At 39.3% G+C, this 19,218-nt stretch overlaps 1 protein-coding gene across 1 annotated transcript in view; it reads left to right on the forward strand.

Moving 5' to 3' along the window:
- The first annotated feature begins 13,446 nt into the window (after positions 1-13,446).
- Positions 13,447-19,218, forward strand: part of HMGCS1 (3-hydroxy-3-methylglutaryl-CoA synthase 1) — a 29,732-nt gene continuing 23,960 nt past the window's right edge. The window contains exon 1 of the mRNA XM_083352593.1: positions 13,447-13,615. The gene's annotated coding sequence lies outside the window, so the exon portion shown is untranslated. The remainder of the gene's footprint in view (positions 13,616-19,218) is intronic.

Below are 19,218 nucleotides of genomic sequence, written 5' to 3' on the forward strand. Positions count from 1 at the left end.
ATCAAACACATTAGCCCCAGATCAGGGAACAGAGCCCGGGGATAAGACTTCTTGGACACGCAAGACAGAGATTGGGTATCATCCTTAAATCTGGGGGCAGGATGATATTCTAGAGAAGGCACACCATATGACATCGCACGACATATCACAACTTTACCTCCCATTGCCGGCAATGGGGTGGGCGTGGTTTTGGCATGACCATCCAGCCTGCAGGCCATGGACCGGGTGTTTGACACACCTGTTCTAGAGTGTGTGGCTGGGACAGAGAAGGCAGACTTCCTAGGCCCCATATAATGGCAGCGCTTAGTAGACTGGATCTGAAATGCCCCCACTCTACCCAAATATAGCAGACAAGCAGAAACAAAGGGGGATAGGCACTCAGATAACTAGGCTCTATGCCATGTTGCACACACATACACTTTTGCAATTGATCACAGATGTGTAGTTGTTCTCATCTTGAAGCTATCATACATATGTGTTAAAAGATAGCTACTTGTCTCTTTTTGAAAATAAGTCCTCCACACGTCTCCCCTTACCACTGATTCCCTGTTTTCATGACACTCTTTCCCATGCTGCCACTATTAAAGGTACACAAATAAAAATTGCTATCACTATCCATTAATCCCTGGGAGATAATAAGCTTGGGTAGGGATTCAATCCCAAAGGGCCAAGTCTAAGGTGGGGAGAACTTTTGTCTTCTTTCTTCTTTGTTTCCCTCATCTTCCCCATCTGCATTCAGTCTGTAAGCCCTATGGCCATGGGGATGCCTCACTCCCCAGTAGGAAAGGGAGCAGGTGAGCAAAGCAGAGAAATTCCTTGTTGTCATCACATGTTCACTTTATGTGCAAAGCATCTTGTCTTTCCCCAGTCCCTCTGAGCAGCTACACCAATTCCCATCCCCAGTGCTCCGGCCCTGCTTTGCTCTTAGCATCTGCTTCTGCTCACTGTATATACATCATCTCCATTCCCAATTGTTCCCTTTAAGATCAAGAATATAAGAAAGATCACCTAGCGTCTGACTTTCCACCACGAATCTGCTGCTGTTATATAGTTATGTTGCCATAAAAGGGTTAAAACTGAAGAAACTGAAGGTGACTCCCTCTGGAACATTCCATGATTATTGTTTCCAGAGGCTTCAGAAAGTTTTGTCTCCTTTTGATATAAATAATATGAATTATTGCTTATTTGTCTGTCTCTATTTTCATGCTTTTGTCTGCCTTTTAAAGCATTTTACCAGTTCACTGCTATTTTAGGACTGAGAACAAGTAAACATAAAGCTATATTTTTTTTGCTGGCTGTATTGAATGGTGTGTGCACTTGCTCTGATCTGTATATAGGCTGGGAGCATGCTGGCTATAAACAACACTGGAAATTAGAGACAGTAATGTTCCAGTCCAACTTAGAGCAATTGTAGAATAAATTAGTCTATGATGCTGTTTAAATAAAGGTAGCCAGGCTGAGCTGAGTCTCTCAGTGACAAATGGCAAAGACGTTTAGGCCATAAACAAAAATATACTCTATTAACAACAGAGCCAGTTTGGTCTAGTGCAGGGGTAGGCAACCTCAGCTCTTTTATGACTCATGGACTTCAACTCCCAGAATTCCTGAGCCAGCTTGGCTGGCTCAGGAATTCTGGGAGTTGAAGTCCATGAGGCATAAAAGAGCCGAGGTTGCCTACCCCTGGTCTAGTGGTTAAGTCACCAGGCTAGAAAGCAGGAGAACGTGAGTTCTAGTCTCACCTTTAGGCATGAAAGTCACAGGGTGACCTTGAGCCAGTCACTCTCTCTCAGCCTAACCCACCTCACAGGGTTGTCATTGTATGGAAAATAGGAAGAGGAAGGTGTGTTGGGTATATTTGCCACCTTGAATTATTTGTAAAAATAATAAAGGCAGGATACTAATAAATAAATCTCAATCTGAGTACATACACCACAGCCTAAGATGGCACTTTAGACATAATTCACTCTAATGCAATCTATTAGTAAAAGGCATGGAAAATATTCAGTGCCACTGAATATTCCATGTTTCCTTTATTCGCTGTATGTAACAAAAGTAAAACTGTAGCACACAAGCTAAACCAGTTGCATTTTACAAAAGCTTTATCATGCAATGACTGTCATAATCTTCCTCTTTAATCATATATCTCATTCCCAACACAGGCTGAACAGCCTTTTGGAATTTCATAATCCATGAGAAAAGTATTATTTTCCTCCTGAAAACAAGATTATCTCACCACCATTTCAGATCTATAATATTTTGCCATTATTATCTTTGGGGTGTGGCTAGAGTTAGAAGATGGCCTATAAAAACGTCAACCGAACCATTTCAGCCAGTCTATAATCTTCATAAGTGAATGCCTGAGTCCTGCAAATAACTGAACCACCACTTGGTTTCATGTACCTTAACTGAAGATTGGATATTGCTGTGAAATTGTAAGAATATCTAAACAAGAACTGCAAAATAGCTCTGGATTTCTCAGGCGTTTTAGGAAGGTGGAATCTGTGATAGAGCAGAATACTCACACACACCCCAAATCACTTTTTATTAAGATGACCTGTTCAGGCCGAGGAGAGAAGTATAAATGATTCAAATACATAAATATACACAAGATTGTATATTAACATAACATAAAAACAGTATTGTGTGCATCTATGTGACACACAAATGAGCATGCAATAATGAAAGGACTCTAGAACATGGCTTTTCAACCAGTGGTACGGGTACCACCTGTTATACATTGGCACCTGGCAGGTGGTACGCGACCATCCTAGAAAAGTGGTAGCGGGGGAGGGGAATGAGCTGAACCGGTGGCAGCACCGCACAAGCCTGAGCGAGAGATGGCTGGAGCTGCAGGGCTGTCAGGGCTGAGCAAAAGGGCCAGGATCAGCACTTCTTTGGGGCTGTCAGGGCTCAGTGGAAGTGCCAGGCTCCAGCTGGAGCTCGGCGCTGATCCTTGCGCTTCTGAGCCCAGAAGAAGCACCGATCAGCTGGAATGTTGCAGCATCTCCAGGGTCTTGTGATTTACATTCAGATGCTTGGCAACTGATTCATATTTATAACAGTCACAGTGTCCCAGGGTCATGTGAAGTGACCAAAACCTGCTGCAACCACTCAGCAGACGGGGGGAATAAAAACCAAACACCCCCCACCCTACCCCCGCTGCCAATCCTTAACAGAAATGCTCACAACAATGAAAACCTCGGACAGGAGGAAGAGCACCGCCGGGCAGGCAGGCAGGTGTCTTGCTCGACTGTGGCTTGTGGGGGGGGGCACTTTTTCACTTTTTTCAACTTCAAACAGTCACTGCAAGCAAACTGTTGTAAGTCGAGGACTACCTGTACTTCATCTTTTTTTTCCTTTTTTTTTTGGTCATCAAGTTTTTGACACCTTGCAAGGCGACTGGTGGTACTTGGATGTTGTCATATCCTAAAAGTGGTACAATGGGTGAAAAGGTTGAAAAGCCCTGCTCTAGAAAGTCTCTCATTCACACAACGTAACAGGAATCTGGGGTGAGGCAAAACAGCAGGAGCATTCCAGTATTTCAGTGTTGTTGGAAAACTCACATCTATTTCAAGCAAAAGACATGTAGCTTTGAGAATACAAAAAAGGTTTTCACAAACATTTGTATTATGCATAACAAACACACACACACACACACACGTAGGAAACAATCAAGCACAGCACATGAATCACTAAAACAGGTCATCATTTTTAAGTGCAGGAACCCTATCAAGTTCTGCCAGTCTACTCCCTTGCTGATACAGTACAGTCCTATTTTGAGATACTGTACATCATGCATCAGGCAGGTTGTATAGATTTCCCAATGTGTAATTAATCCTCAGTTGACTAATTATCATAACAAGACAGTCTCTTTAAATTGCAGTAAAGGCACACAAAGCATCTTCTGCAAAAATAAAGTACAGTAGCTCTGTCTAAAACAGGGGTCTTCAAACTCGGCCCTTTTATGACTCATGGACTTCAACTCCCAGAATTCCTCAGCCAGCATGCCTGGCTGAGAAATTCTGGGAGTTGAAGTCCATGAGTCATAAAAGGGCCGGGTTTGAAGACCCATGGTCTAAAACAAGTAATCCTATACTGTAATCCACTGAACTGAGAGCAAGTGCTACCTCAGTGAACTTTCAGCTTGAGGGGGGAAGGCAGTTAAGGATGTCTTACTGCAAAGAGTACATAGCAACTAAAAAAAGGAAAACAATAAAGTGCAGTTTTATACATTTGCCTTTCTCATCCTGATCCACCCAAATGTGATTGGGTTAGAACTTTGATCTGGAATTAGTTGGGTTCCAATCTAGCCTGTCTGGAGACTGCCATATTGGAGAGGGTATCTATACAATTCTTTTTAAAGAAAGAGGAAATTAAAGTCTTCTTTAAATCAAAATTGACTCGTGGTGACTTTATGGACTTTTCCAGATGCTTTTCATGACAAGAGAATAGAAGGAGCTTGCCATAACTTAATCATCATCATCATCATCTCATTTTCTAAGTCATCCTCATTACCTTCGCACAGAGTGATTGGTGTCTTAGCTTGCAAACATCCCAGGCAGATTTTCCCCTTGTGTATCATTTCGCTTGGAATATTGATACCAAAAGGGAGTGCGATGGTTCAGTGGTTAAACATGCTGAGCTGGATAGCTGACAGCCTGGGTTCAAACCTGAGTGCCACGTGACAGGGTGACCTCCTGTTACTTGCCCCAGCTCCTGCCAACCTAGCAGTTTGAAAGCATGCAAATGCAAGTAGATAAATAGGTACCACTTCAGTGGGAAGGTAACAGTGTTCTGTGCACCTTGATGTGTAGTCATGCTGGCCACATGTCTGTGGAAATGTCTTTGGGCAACTCTAACTTCCTCAGGTAAGAAATGAAGATGAGCACTCCCCCTAGAGTCGGACACAACCGGAAAAGAGAAACATTTACCTTTATTGATACCAAGCTCTGGTGCTGGATTGCATGGGATTTTTTTTATCCAACATTGTCTTCCCCAATAGTGTCACATTATGACACAATTTTGCCATAATAGACAGGATGGATGTGCCATAGTGCCAGAACTGAGAAAAGCATCTTTGGAGGGATGATCCTGATCATCCCTAATGAAGACATGGCCATAGCGGGGAGGGGGAGGATCCATCTGTAGTAAATGGTCCTGCAGATAGCCATTATGGTTTAGAAATTAAAACCAACACCAAGAAACAGATTCTTAATAAGTAATTTGATATATGCATAAGTATTTAATAATAAGAATAAGAATAAGAATAATAAAGTTGGAAGGGACCTTGGAGATCATCTAGTGCAACCCCCTGCTCAGGCAGGATACCATTTCAGACAAATGGCAGTCCAGTCTCTTCTTAAAAACTTCCAGTGTTGGAGCATTCACCACTTCTGGAAGCAGGTTGTTCCACTGGTTAGTTGTTCTAACTGTCAGGAAGTTTCTCCTTAGTTCTAGGTTGCTTCTCTCCTTGACTAGTTTCCATCCATTGCTTCTTGTCCTGCCTTCAGGTGCTTTGGAGAATAGCTTGGCTCCCTCTTCTTTGTGGCAGCCCCTGAGATACTGGAACACTGCTATCATGTCACCTCTCACCCTTCTCTTCATTAAGCTAAAAAGGTAAAGGTAAAGATTTCCCTGCACATGCGTGCTAGTCGTCTCCAACTCTAGGGGCCGGTGCTCATCTCCATTTCAAAGCCGAAGAGCCAGCGCTTGTCCGAGGACGTCTCCGTGGTCATGTGGCCGGCATGACTAGACGCCAAAGGTGCTACACATACCCAATTCCAGCAACCATTCCTTATATGTTTTAGCCTCCAGTCCCCTAATCATCTTTGTTGCTCTTCTCTGTTCTCTTTGTGAGTCTCAACATTTTTTTTAACATTGTGGTAACCAAAACTGGATGCAGTATTCCAAGTGTGGCCTTACCAAGGCATTGTAAAGTGGTATTAATACTTCACGTGATCTTGATTTTATCCCTGTTAATGCAGCCCAGCACTGTGTTGGCTTTTTTGGCAGCTGCAGCAGACTGCTGGCTCATATTTAAGTGATTGTCCACTAGGACTCCGAGATCCCTCTCACAGTTATTACTATTGAGCAAGGTACTGCCTATACTATACCTGTAGATTTGGTTTTTCTTGCCTAAATGTAGAACCTTACTTTTTTCACCATTGAATTTCATTTTGTTAGATAGCGCCCAGTGTTCAAGTCTGTCCAGATCCTCCTGTATCTTAAGCCTGTCTTCTGGAGTGTTGGCTATTCCTGCCAGCTTGGTGTCATCTGCAAATTTGATGAGTTCCCCATCTATCCCCTCATCCAAATTGTTGATGAAGATGTTGAAGAGCACTGGGCCCAGAACAGAGTCCTGGGGCACCCCACTACACACTTCCCTCCTTGTAGATGCGGTTCCATTGAGGACCACACGCTGAGTACAGCTGGTCAGCCAGCTATGAATCCATCTGGTGGTGATGCTGTCTAACCCACATTTTCCTGTCTTATCAAGGTTCCTGTGGCTTCAACACCTTCTATCATTTCATCTCTCTTAATGAGAATTAGGTCCAAAATGGCTAATCCCCTAGTTCCCTTCCCTACTTTTTGGGAGACAAAGTTGTCTGCTAGGTTTGTCAGGAATCTGTTTGATCTTCCACTTGGTACAGAGTTTGTCTCCCAATTGACGTCAGGGTAGTTAAAGTCCCCCATTATTATTGTGATGTGCTTCCTACATACCTTAGTTAGCTGACTAGCAAAAAGTTCATCTATTTCCTTCTATTTCCTCTGTTTGGTTGGATATTTCTTGGATGTTTTTCCAGCTTCCCAGATCAGCCCATGGGAAGACCAGGATTTTTCTCTGGCTTCTTACCTAAGTACTAATCAAGTTCAACCCCGTAACTTTTTGAAGAGAAGCCAACCAGATTTACTGAGAAATACCAATTACAGCATTCATAATACTCACACCCAATGAACGTGGGGTTGCAATTTTCTTATCTATACTTACGCCAAGCTGTTGTTGTTATACTTGCAGTGTTGCATCTCTCCCACCTTAGTCATCCAGCTTACAGAAGACAAATCCTGTAAAAATATTTTACTTAAAATAAAAAGATAGAAAATTATTGCTTTCACTTCCTTCCTCAAATGTAACCTTCTGTTTATTTCACCTGCCTGCTATCCATCACAATATAACCAATTACTCTGTCACCAGGCGTTTCCCTCTCATCTTACAGGCAACTAAGAAAGGGGGTGGAAAAGGGAGGAATGAAACCCTCCGGAATCTGGTTTGTTTCTCCGGATGGAATGTAAGGGGGTGGAAATGATCCTGCTATGAATAGACTGATGTCTCTCCTCTTCCCACAAGGGACTTACCACCTGTAACTTGGCTGCTCCAGAATGGACTGAATGAACTGTGGGGTGGGGCTTGCTTGGGGACATTTAAAAATATTGATCTGTGAAGGGATTTCTCAGATCCTGTCTATTATGCCTGCCATCTCCTATTTCTTAGTAAAAGTTCCTACTTGGAAAACCTTGTCTCCAAGAGTCCCACTTTCTTAAGATGTGGGTTGAAATGGGTTTGGACACTATTGAGGACTTGTTTAGGAATATCTGACAGTCATCTAGGTTGCTACTGTAAGAACATAACATTTGGGTTGTTGGCCTAGGCCAGCATTGACATTTTTCCAGGGAATAAGCCAGGTATACTAGGTATTCATTCAGGAGAAAGCTTGGTTGTTTTCTAAATCTGGAGTCATGTTACTAAATCTAAGAGAACTGTTTTGTCAACAGTGTATGATTACATTTGAATAAATATTTATTAGAATGCAGAGAGTAAGTAGACATGATTTAACGGTACCTGAGGGTAAATTTGGTTCTGCTTACATTATAGATCATCCTTCTCCAAATTGGTACCTTCTGGTTATATTGGGTCACAAGTTACAATAGCCATACTGGCTAAGAAAGATGGAAAGTGCATTTGGACAGTAATAGATTTGGGGATATTATGGTAAAGTATCAGTCTAATAAGTGGCAGCTTTTGATTAGCTTCAGAAAATAAAATATACAAAACAGGAGTTGGCAAGGTAACGGCTATTTAAAAAATAAAGCATTAAAAAAATCTTGACTGATAAGACCCCTGCTCTAATAACGTGGATAGTAATCCAGGACTGGTTTATAAATCTGCACATACCTGGAGAGGAGCACTTGACACTATAGCATGCAGTTGCAGGTCCTTTTTGCAAAGTATTCAAATACTATAACAAATCAGTAAGTACCAAGAACGTCATTCAAAAAGAAAGTCATATCACTGGAGTTTTTGTTAATGATTTTGGAAGACATAATTTTGGAGAGAACTTAATAAAATGGATAAGATCATTTTACATTTCCCAAAAAATCACAAATGATTGTTAATGGAGATCCTGTGAGATTAAAAAAAAGCAACAATGCAGGGATACCTTCTGCTTCCTCCATTGCTTATTTTGCTTCTTAAAATACAGAGTAAACGAGAGATTGGTGGGAATAAAGATTTAAAAAAATATAAATTAAGGCCTTTTGCAGATGATTTAGTGATAGTTATGGAAGTTCCTTTAAAGGGAATTGAAATATTAATGGAAAATTAAGAGATTTTGGTGCACTAGCAGGTTTGAACATTAATAAAGAGAAGACAAAAATGTTAACAAAAATATGAAAGTAGAAGATCAAACAGAACTGATGAATTTCAGATAATATCTGTTTTGACAACTGATATACCATTTAAACAGTGGCAGAAGGATATGTCTAAACTTGTGTGGCCCTGTAAAAACCATTAATTAAATATAAGATGTTACACAGAAATTGTCGAGAACATATAAAGGTGCTCCAGATTTATGTTAGAAATAAATCACAAGAGGAAACATTTTATCGTGTTTGGTGACCATGTAAAAGAACTAGAAAATTCTGGGTTCAAATATACAAATACTTCAAACTTTAAAATTCAGAGGATTTTAAAGATTAATATGCAACTGAGATTCTTTTGTGATTGATGAACGAACAGTTGGAAAAAAGTTATGGAACTTGTTTTACACATAATAACTGCAGCAAGATTATTGGATGCATAAAGATGGAAAGATTTGGAACCACCCATAATGGAGGAACGGTGGGTAAAGAAGATGGAACTTACTGAGATGGCTAAATTGAGTTCCTTGATCGGATACAAGACAGTTATCTATGTTTATTGCTGATTGGAGACCCCTGACGACTTTTGTGTAAAACAGAAAAAAACAGAAAAAAATGATCTCATGAACAAGAGAGATATTTCTTATGTATAATTGTACTATAACTACTGATAAGAACTTTGGAAGTTTTGTATCTTCGTTATTTTTTTACTTTTCTTTTACTTTCCCCCCTTTCTTGCACTTTCAGCTTTTGCTTTGATTTCTTTTCTTTTTTGCTTTATACTAGATTGTTTTAGTTGTTACCTTCCTTTTAAAAAATATTTAGTCAAATATACATATATGTACATACATACATATTGGGAGCTTTCATTCTTACTAAAGCACAAATAACATTAAAAAGATTGTGCAATCCACAGTTTTCAAGATTGCTTTTCTACAGCTACCCCATGAAAATTCTTCTGGCCATTTTTTTAAAAAATGCCAACAAAAATGTGGTGAGAAAGCACAAAAGCCAGCATGATTTCCTGCTAATTTTCAAAGGGGAACAAACAAAACTTGGTATGCTAAGTAGCGAACAAAGCCTAGAGAGACAGAGGCCACAACTCACATCCTATCGTCCAAAGGTCTTCTGATGAATTGGCCATCTGGTGAATTGAAGATATTATAGCCTGACTTACTATGTCTCTCAACTACATACATACATATGTAAAATACAATACATATACTAGAAGTGTGATTGATAGCTGCCAAAATATTGCCCACCCATCCTAAAGCACTCTATAAAACATTAGTTCAACAATACATTGATAAATCATATATCAGAGGGTATTTGGTTACTGGCTCAACTCTTTGAAAGTTTATCCTGGAATCAGTGTATTTAGGATAAAAGCCAAAGTGTTCAATTTATAGTTGCAATATACCTGGCTTCATTGTCTAAGAACTCTTTCCCTGTAGAATTGTAGATCAGTTAGAATTGGATTTCATCATAGTATATGCAAATAAACTGCATGCAACTTTTTGACGCAAGTACCATTTCCTAGAAAAAAACAACTCTTCTGTAATGAATTCAGTCAACTTTGAGCAAGTCAATTTATGTAAATATTTTTTAAGTAAATGCCGTTATTTTCTTTTTCCCATTCCTGGCCATGCCAAATAGATTATATTCAGAGTTACGCTTAAGAAACCTAAACAGTCTTTTTGCCTTGCAAACCTTTTGAACTACCATGTCAACCAAAGGAATAAATGAACATTTGCATGTCTGCTACATAACAATATCATGTTAATGGGATTATACCTGATACTAAATATTTATTATTAGGAATAATCTGTATGCCATCCAATAGAATTAAAGTTCCCAAGGAAGTTATTCCTGGAAGAAGAAATAACTATTTGCTTTACTGATTTATAGTCTGTCTTTTCTCCAAAAGAATAAGGTAATTTATCTAGAAAATTCACTTCATTGTATACACCCACTCTGATGTACCGGTAATTTGATTTTTAAAAAAGGCAACTAACTCAAAGACCCAATGAGTTTCCATGGCTGATCAGAGACTTGAATCTGGGTCTCCTAGTTCTAATCCAACCCCTTGACTGCTATATCTCACTGACTCTTAAAATCCTTGAAGTCTATAGCATGTACAGTATATGCCAGCTGCACATTCTGGTTCTATGTCTCATCTGAAAAAAGGGTAATTTATATTAGGGTGAGTAGCTGAGGATGATTTAATCAAATATTTAATGTGCTTTATGTGCAACTGAGTTGTTCAGGCTTCATCTCCATAATGTCTCTTATAAAGCTTTTATTATGCTTTTGCCCTGCTTCACTTGCAGAATTTTACTGGAGGTCTAGATATTACTGCCTTTATTTTCTTATCCTTTCATTGTTTATCATAGCATCTTCCTTTTAATTCTGAATTTTTCAAGGAATCTGTTAGAATGAAAAACTGGAATAACTGCATAAGGATTGGTAGCTGAAGTATTCAATAACTCAACTGAAGGGATCTATGGTCAAAATACTCAAGATGGTAGATGTAACATTACAACTGAAGCACATAAAAACAAGTGTAGCTTCAATCTGTTGCAATCACCAAAGGTCTTTTGGTCCATATCCTGTGGACACACCTGACATGTAACTTAGTAGTAAGTTTTGGAATATAGCTAACTTTGTCTTGGCTCCAAAACCATGTACAGTTGGCTAGAAAAAAACAGCTTTTCAGAAGAAAGTAATCAGGAGACACTTCTATTCCGCTGCTTGGAAAACTACATATTTACATCTATGTCATCCAAACATTTTAATATTTTTCCCAAATACCTAGAAATCTAATTTCCCCCAAATACTTCTCAACTGGATGAATAAATTAAAAAAGGTGGGAAAGGAAAAAAAATTGTGACCCCAAGCATCTGGAAAATGGCAGGTTCAAAGAGCTAAGTTACAACATCTATTATTTGGTAGTTACAATACAGCTTGTACTTGCCTTCCTGGAAATTTAAGTAAATCTGAAACAATGCCCTTGTAGCAAAGCAACTTAGTTTAACTAAAATAGAAGCAAACTATATCTAACTTCTGCACATGCTTTCTTCTATGTATACTTATACTTTGTTTATGTAGTAATTGTAACTGAATATTTTTTTTACAAAGCTAAAAACATACCCTCTCCTTTTCTATGAAATCATCTCACAATTGATATATGACAATGTTAGGCCATTGAAGAGAAAATATGTTGTAATGGCATTGCAATAGGAAATGAATAGTCTATTAAAAATAATTATAGAGGCAGAAAGCAAAACCTTGTTTTCACAAACTACATGAAGAAATAACATTGCGATAGGTGATTATAGAGAATAGATGAGAATGAAGACTTAAAGCTCTAGATAGGATTTTTATGCGTCAGGAAAAGTATTAGAAATTATTTGCTATTTTTCAATACCTATTCTCCTGTTCATTACTAGTAAAAAAAAAGACTGATTTTGCAACATACAATTCCTGATTAGAGAAAGTAACTTTGGTGCAAAATCCAGTTACTAAACAAAATTAGAACTTATGTTTCATATTATTAAGACATTTAAAACAGAGGGTTTGAAGGAGATAAATACCCAGATTAAGCCAGTTTTGAGATTTAAATTTAAAAGCAGCAAAACAAAATACTTCACGATAAATGTAATTTTATAAATAGGTTTACAATTTGTATTACCTCGCTTGATTGGCACACAAAATAAGTATTGTCCACTTCCAAATATATCTTTGTGTTATTTCTTAGACTTAAGAGGCAGTTCTTGTTCATGCCAGGCAGGAACACAATAATGTTCACTGAATATAAAGTTAGCAATATTATTCTACTTTTTGCAAAATATTAAAGCATAAAGTAAAATAATATTACAAACTTTATATTCAGGAGTAATTATTTGTGTGCCTACCTAATATATATATATAACCAAATATTTATATAAGCTTAAAGACAGGATATACATGAAATAATAAAATAAATTAAAATAATTGAACAAATATTTAAAGTTATCATTACTTCCCAGAAAGCTAAGATGCTAGATTTTTAATATTTTCAAAATATCAGAACACGTTCAACCATATATTATTCTCAACAAACTGCTTCCAATAGCAGGCACCCTACTGAAGATAAGTCCACAATGAGGACCACAAGTCAATAGACCCTTTTTATTGGAAGTAATTAAGATGCATTAAGAGTTTCCATATGGTCACAACAGCCTCATTTCATACAGCACCAACTATCCTTCAAACTGAAGATGTGAGGAAGTGAATCAAGAACTTTTTGAATCCCATGAGTTATTTTTATGAGAAATTTCCCCAGTATGATATCATTCAGAGTCATTAATACCAACAGCATCATTCCCAATCAGTATGTTTGCTCCATCTTTGTGTCACGTTTAAACAATTGCCGCTAATGCCCAAGTAAAGGAAGCTAACTTTTTAAATAACAATCACCGGATCTTTTACTTTTTCTCATACTGATTCCCCCTCCCAATGAAAGATTCATCCCCTTGGATGAGTAACACGATGCTTCTGGGCTCAAATAAGAAGAGCGCCTTCCTCTCGTTGCTAAGCAACCGTCTCCTCTTTCTCACCAGAGGACCTACAGCCGCACTACCCTCACCCTGCAGTCAGCAGTGATCTTCTATTGGGTGCCGGGCTCTGACGTCACGCACTCCTTTACCGGCTTGGGCCTCGGGGAAGCGCCCATTGGCTACCCATTCTCTGGCCACGCGGCGTCACTTTCTCACACCACCCCCACCCTTTTTTTCATTTCGCTTCGCTCATTGGCGGGAAAGGTAAGAGGGAGAGGCTTCGGAGCACCGGCTTCTGACAGGGCAAAGGGAGCTGCCATTCACCGGTTTCGAGTGGCTGCCTAGGCGGCGGGGCTGGTTTAAAGGCGCATCTCCAGAACTGTTGCCTTTCAGAGCTACCGATTCGGCGATTGAGGTTGAAGGCGAGCCATTGCTGGACACAGGTGGGTTGGACCTGGAGGGAGCGGAGGCATTATTAGTATTTTTATTATTGTGGTTGCGATTATTAAGTATGCTTACTCGTATAGTCCAACAAAGCAAAGCAGTCCTCTCCACCTCTCTATAAATTCCCAATGGGATTCACTTTCAGAAAACCTTGTATAGAATGAAAAGCAAAAAAGGAAAGGAAAAAAAAAAGAATTGGATAGGTAGAGGACTTTGCCCTTTAAGAGAGGATTCTTCCGCGATCATTTATGGAGTTATAGAATTAGATGGGATCCTCTTCTAAACCTTTGATTCTTTGCTTGGTTAGGATTGTGGTTTGTTTTTTTTTTTGGTTCTTGCTTTCTTTCGTTTTCTTGAAGGACAGCGTAAAAATGTGTGAATACATGAATTTATTTTAAAAGACCATCAGAGATCCCAAATAGGATGAACCCCAGATGCGGGAAGGGATTTGCCATTCCTAAAACTAGTTTGAGATTAAGGGGCGCTTTTTGCAATAGGTCTCTGGTGCATACTTCCCTGCTTCCTCCTGGGAATCTTGTCACTATGATTGTGGGTTTGCTGAAGAACCAAAGGATAACGCGAAGAGAATAGAACAAATGTTGGGTGCAAACGTAATTGTTTGGAGATGGTGGTGTAAAACATGTTCTCAGAAAGTGAGATTATTTGCTCAGTCACTTGCCTTGTATCCTGGTAGTGTAGGTTTTACTGCAAAGCTCAGCCATTTACTCCATTCAGGGGCGTGGGTTGTCTGAGAGAGCTGCCTGCATCTCTTGCTTAAATTCTTCTTTTAGGCAGCATAGCAACAAGGAAATTGGGCAGAAGTGGCAATTGAAACTGTCTTTCTTATGACATTTGTATTAGGTCTATTCTTTCCTACAGAGACTAAGGGAAGGGAGGGAGGTCATGGGAGTGGACATTATTTTGTCAATGACTTGTCTGCCTTCTCTCAGGTGCCCTGCCCAAACAAAATCCAGAAGCGATTGTTCCTTGAAAATATTAGGCATTTGTCCATTTGTGCAAACAAATTGTTCTTTCCCCTTTCTTCTCATGAAGTTTTCTCAACTAATGAAAAAGATAATGATTAGGTCAGAGAGTTGAACCTTGGCACCTTTAAGAGCTGTAAACTAATTCCCAGAATTCCTCAGCCAGTAAAGGAATTGCACTCTTTTCAAATTCAAAATCCATTTTTTCCCTTTGAAAATGGAGGTGTCTTAGTTGAATGCATTAAAGTTGTTCAGGATATAACAACATTTAAAAAATTGCAAAATATTAACAGGAAAAGAATTCTTACAAATCATATTGGACTGGAACAAATAAAATAATATATGATAATTTGGCAGTTTAAATATAATACAGGAGTCAGATCAAAGGTTGGCTAAAATGGCCAAAGCAGTAAGAATTGTCAGTTTAAATAATTAAAAATTAAAGACTTTCTAATCTGAAACAATCCATCTGGATTCATACTATGAAGAAATTTAGACACAACATCCTCACGTGACTTATTTTTACAATGCATTACATTATCCACTCATAAAGTATTTCTAGTTTGGTGACCCAACTTTCATTGGGTTCATATAATACATTAATTAAACCTTGTATGCCCTTATGGTTCTTAATACATTATGTGAACCCTGCACAAACTTGTATAATTGGATTGTCATTTGGAACAGCTGTCTGAGTTGCAGGGAAAATTATGGACAGATGGTTAGATAAAGAGCATGAAGATTAGCTCCCTGCTTTATCTGTGAAACTAGTGAATGTTCTGTACTTTTCATAAAACATATAATAGTCAAACTGCCAAACTTTAGGATGCCTCTGACTGAAATTGTCCCCCACCCATTTCTCCTTAGGGAATTTAGCCTTTCACCGGAATACAACTTGCAATTTTCTTGGCAGCTTTATAGACAGTCTGAGGTTGCCTTCTAGTGGGACATTTGTTTTTCTTTACACTGCGTTATGGGGATACAATTCAAGGCATTTTTCTCAGATGGATTAAGTGTTTCAGAAAACTACTAGGATGAAAGTGCAACCTGGGGACTTTTATTATGATGATTTTGGTAGAAATGTCTGCTAGTTCTAAGGCAGACATGTCAAACACAAGGCCCGGGGGCCGGATCCGGCCCGCAAAGTGGCTTCATGTGGCCCGTGAAGCCATCCTGGAAACAGTGACGGAACGGCCCCCACTGCCTTGGCCCTGGCCCAGAGACCCTCCTCGTGCCAGAGACCCTCAGATCTGTCCCACTCCTGCCCAGGCCCCCATAGGCACCCTTGATGCCAACGATGTAGAGCTGGCCACGCCCACCCAGTAGGCCATACGCACTCTAGCCACGCCCACCCAGTAGGCCATGCCCACCCTGGCCACACCCACCCGGCCCCCTGAGGGCAACCGCAATGCTGATGCGGCCCTCAATGAAATTGAGTTTGACACCCCTGTTCTAAGGATATCCCCACCTACAGATCTGATACCATTTCATGCATAATTTTGGTCATCTGTTTGCAAGGATTACGCTAGCAAAAAAGAGCTGTCTATATGAATCAGCAGTATTGAGATCAGTGAGGCAAATTAACTGTACACCTGGTACATTCTAAGAAATTCAGTACTGTATTAGCTGTTGGGATTTACTTGTAAATAAATCTGCTACAGTTGCACTGTTGCAATTTATCTCCTTGATCTTGGCAAAGATTAGTAACAGTAACTGTGTCCAAAAATGTCTAAAAGATTTCACTTTACAGTCAACTGTTAAATTTCTAAATTTTTTAGTTTGATTGAATTGTAAGGTGTGTCCCTTTTTGGCTAATGTTTTGGGAAATTTTTAAATTTAACCAAGCAGAATGATGTCATATGTTGTTCAGTCTCTATTAAAAATAAATGGGTGCTTTCTAGTTACACCTAAATTCTTCTAAATTGTGTTGATATCAGTGAGAGACCTCTGCATATGTTTAAATATCTCCTACTGAAAACAGATTGGAAGAAAGTAGCTTCATTGGGTATTTCTGTCTTCTTTTTTCCTAGCGCACTGATCCTTTCTTGCTTGTTAGTCAAATAGTTAAATGAGCAGTGTAAAGATGATATGATGTATTTATTCAGCAAATTTTCTATTTCCTTCCAGTGCTCATTTTCTTCCCTGTAATATGCACTTTATTTTTAGAAAAGCACAAAGAGAATAATTTTAAATATAGGAAAAACTCCACAATCCACAACAAGGCAATAATTTGATTCAAGGTCACAAAAAAGTGTGCAGGCTCTTAAGAAGCAGCCTTTATTAGCCAAAATTGTAACTATGATTGGAACTGAAGAGAAATGTGTGAAAAGAAGAAAAAATAGAATTTTGTGGGCTCTTAAACGATTAATAAATTGTGATATAATACTTTGCTTTCCCATAGAGCAGGCATGTCAAACTCATGACGTTGTGCGGCATATCGTGACTTTTTCCCCATTGCCGGCAATGGGGAGGGCGCGCTTTCATCGTGAGGCATCTGGCCCATGGGCCAGCAGTTTGACATGCCTGCCATAGAGTATTGCATCAGGCACCCACAAAATTGTACTTTTGTGAATGACATCTTATTTTTATTTTAATCCCATTTATATCCCGCCCTTCTCCGAAGACTCAGGGCGGCTGAGTGTCTTACATAATGAATGCCTTTAGCCAAATGTCATACTTACAAATCTGACAGTTTGGAGAAAAAGCATTTTTTCTTTTCTCAAAATATTTTAATTTGACCAACTTGATTCATGCCTCATTCGAGTCCTTCGGGAGAAGGGCGGTATAAAAATATAATAATAAATAATAAATAAATAATTCTATAATACAACTCTTTTAGTTGAAGTATGCCATGTTTTATAAAACATTTGAATTTAGCTTTCACAAACCATGGTTAAACAAGCACAGTCAAAAAGCAGAAGTTGAATTCTACTTTCCTATTCCTGAAAAGGAAAGGAGATGCTACATAGGATTTAATTATCCAATGTATCTGAGACAATTTTCTATAGGGATGCAAAAAATAAGTCCTTTTGGCAGACCTGAAACAGCGACACCTTGTGGTTTTCTGTAGTGATAAAAATAGAGCTACAGTAAATTAATAGGGATGCGGTGGCTCAGTGGGTTAGGACGCTGAGCTTGTCGATCAGAAGGTCGCCAGTTTGGCGGGTCGAATCCCGAGTGCCGCGTAGCAGAGTGAGCGCCTGTTACTTGTCCCAGCTTCTGCCAACCTAGCAGTTCTAAAGCACGTAAAAATGCAAGTAGAAAAATAGGGACCACTACGGTGGGAAGGTAACAGCGTTCCGTGCGCCTTTGGTGTCTAGTCATGCCGGCCACATGACCACGGAGACGTCCTCGGACAAGCGCTGGCTCTTCGGCTTTGAAACGGAAATGAGCACCGGCCCCTAGAGTCAGAAAATGACTAGCACGCATGTGCAGGGGAACCTTTACCTTTACCTTAAGTTAATTCTTATTAATAGGATTAAGTATGGATTAACTAATGGTGTACTGATAATGAGAGCACTGTAATTATTATCAAGCATGAATGAGTGAAAGAAATATGTATACCCAGAGAGCCCCAAGTTTGGCTTCCCTACAGTTTACTTCCTGGGCTTTTATTTGCAAAGTTACTTAAAAGACTTACCATATGAATAGACACACAACTATGTTATGCATATCAGTTCCAAACTCGTGAATGCACAAAATTAGATTTGGTTTAATAACTACAAACTTCTACATTTTTAACCACATTATTTTTTTTATTGGCAACTGATACCTACTGCTCTGCTTTATCTGTGGGGCATGCAAAAAAAAAATAAAACACCAAATCCTGAGCATGGGGACAAGATCAGATTTGTGTGGGCTTGCTTCCCCCTATGCCTGATAGATGTATAAACTGGATGACCTAGCTCAGGGGTAGGCAACCTCGGATCTTTTATGACTCATGGACTTCAACTCCCAGGATTCCTGAGCCAGCTTGGCTGGCTCAGGAATTCTGGGAGTTGAAGTCCATGAGTCATAAAGAGCCGAGGTTGCCTACCCCTGACCTAGCTCTTCACCCAGGCCTTTGCTGAGCGTGATAGAAGCCCTCTACTCTTTTGTCCCACAGGTTTGTTATCTCTTCCATCTTTGTTGTTTTTATTTTGTGCAGTTTTCTTGTTTTAATGTTTTTAACAATTTGTAAACCGCCCAAAGTTGTAGGGAATCGGAAGACCTATATCTTTCATAAATTGTTCTTACTCAGACGATTATAATTATCACTGCTAGGTTAATTAGTAAAATAGTGAAGAAGTAATTTTAGAGCAGAAGATTAATACTTTTCACAAGCAAAATGGGCTCCAAAAGCAGATTCTCATTCAAATGCCCTTAAGATCGGGCTATGCTTCATTGGAAGCTGGAAAGAAAAGACTGCCTTGCTGCTATTCCAAGACACTTCATTCCACTCTCCGTGTCTGACATTTTTACAAGTTGTGCTGAGTTATGGTTTGCTGACTTGTGACTTGCCAGCTACAGTGATTAATCATGAGAACTACCCTGTTTTGGTGAGGTGAGCAGGAGCTAGAAAACAATATTTTTCCCTCATGGCTCCAACATTTTTGAACAGCCTTCTTCCAGAAGCTAGG

This window comes from Vipera ursinii (assembly GCF_947247035.1).
Source record: "Vipera ursinii genome assembly, chromosome: 2".
Lineage (NCBI taxonomy): Eukaryota > Metazoa > Chordata > Lepidosauria > Squamata > Viperidae > Vipera > Vipera ursinii.